The sequence below is a fragment of the Sinocyclocheilus rhinocerous genome, unplaced genomic scaffold, assembly GCF_001515625.1.
Source record: "Sinocyclocheilus rhinocerous isolate Xijiao unplaced genomic scaffold, SAMN03320098_v1.1 scaffold754, whole genome shotgun sequence".
Lineage (NCBI taxonomy): Eukaryota > Metazoa > Chordata > Actinopteri > Cypriniformes > Cyprinidae > Sinocyclocheilus > Sinocyclocheilus rhinocerous.
In genome coordinates, this window is record NW_015658045.1 from 256,500 (window position 1) to 258,520 (window position 2,021).

The window sequence follows — 2,021 nt, forward strand, 5'->3', positions numbered from 1 at the left end:
GACGCGCGCTAGAGGCGGTTTAGCCAATCACAACACACTGGGCCAGCTAATCAGTCAGAGCCCATCGTGTATTTCTGAGGGAGGGGCTTCATAAAAGCAGGAAATGATCAGTGCGTTCAGAGGAGAAGGGACAGAGAGGTGTGGAATAAAGGTAAATTATGTGAAAAATAATGCGTTTTTTAACAAACGAAGCATTAACACATGTTAGACTGCACCCCATAAACACAATCAAGCCTATAAAAAAAACAGTCAACCACCCCTTTAATGAATGTGCATTGATGTTAAATAAGTTGATCATAAGAATTTTTTTTTTTCCAACTGTCTCTTGCTTTTAGTTCATTAAGACTCGGTGTACAATTGTGATTTGTACAGGTTTCATAGATTTTCACTAAAAAGCCTTAGCAGAGAAAGAGAGAGAGAGAGAGAGAGAGAGAGAGATCGAGATTGACTGAGCGTGTGCAATTACCTGTATCTGTCCCTTTTCAGGTCAAATCATATATTTGCAAAAAAAATAAATAAATTCAGTTGTCTAAAGATGAAAGCGACCAGCGTCTGTTCTGGTCAAAGCACTTAATCAATGCCACTGATCTCTATGAAGCGAAATATCAGCTTCAGTGTTACCCCAAGTGACATGTTGCTTGTTGACTGAGCTTTGTAAAGTGGCACTCAAAGTTCAACAAATTTTAACACCATGAATGAATTAGCATTTTTAAACATTAGTTGAAAATGTTTTAATGACTCACTCATAAAAGTAGCCATTTGCTGCCACCTACTGGCACAACAATGTAACTTGCACTGACTGACAGCCTGTTTACAACAGTGTCCAGTCAGATTTGAGAATCGGAACTAACTGTTATGCATATAATAAAACTCCACAAGCTTATTTATATTGCAAAATGTATATATTAGGGCTGGTAAGCGATTAAAATTTTTAATCTAATTAACTACATGATGTGGCAATTAATTAATCTAATTAATCGCTAATTAATCGCACATCAAACTTGGCTGAGAAATTACTCCCAAAAGATAATTTAAAGTCATTGTTGTGTAAAGCATCAAACAGACATCATAAAAAGTAGCTTCAGCAAGAAATATTTTGTTTGATTCAACAAAATGTATTACATATACTCTTTTGGACCATGAGGGTGAGTAAATGATGACAAAATTTTCATTTCTGGGAGGGTGAACTATACTTTTAATAATTTAAAAAAAATTATTATTACAATGGAAATATGAAATTATTTCTTTAATGAAACGATACTCTAAATAATAAACTAAAAATGCCAATAGGTGGTCGTAAAGGTCGTAATGATTAAGTCATCGAGTCATTTATTCATTTATTTGATTCGTTCAAATGGCTGATTCATTCAGGAGTGAAGTAAATGGTTCTCTTTATGTATGGTCTAGGCATGGGCCGATTACCGGTTTCAAGGTGTACCGCGATTTGAAAATTTCACGTTTTCAAAACCACTAATATTTTCCGTTATACCGTTCCTGCGGTATGCGCTGTTTTTGTTTAAATGGTATTTTCTTTTAATCTCATCTCTGTATAGTTCACATTAAAGCAGTGTTTCAGCGCAGCGCTGCTTTGTTTACAGCGGTAACCAAGGAAACACTGTATCTGGTGTTCCAGAAGAGCCTCCTGCTGTCAGAGAGTGACTCTGCATCTCATTCAGAGCTCGTCTGCTGTTTGTTTCATTCAGGCATGTAGTATAATTTCACAAAGCTAGTCAGAACATTCTGTTTTTGCTTCAAATTGGGTTAATATTAAATCTAATTATGTATATGAAATTATAACTTAATGATATGAAATGATATAAATGCTATGTATATGAATTATATAACTAAAATTAAATAACTGTAATTACAGATTTAGTTTAAATAAAGATGTCAGTCTTTATTTTTCTTCTTTTTAGTAAACAAATCAAAGAAAAAATAAACAAATTCTACTGTTCCTAATATTCTGTATGTTGCTCAAAAACAAAATATATTGTGTTCAGCTGAATTTTTTTTTTTTTTTT

The 2,021-nt window shown here is 33.6% G+C and overlaps 1 protein-coding gene across 1 annotated transcript in view; it reads right to left on the reverse strand.

Annotated features, from left to right (window-relative positions):
• Positions 1-2,021, reverse strand: part of LOC107722022 (DNA topoisomerase 2-binding protein 1-B-like) — a 33,454-nt gene that overhangs the window by 10,880 nt on the left and 20,553 nt on the right. The window lies entirely within an intron of this gene.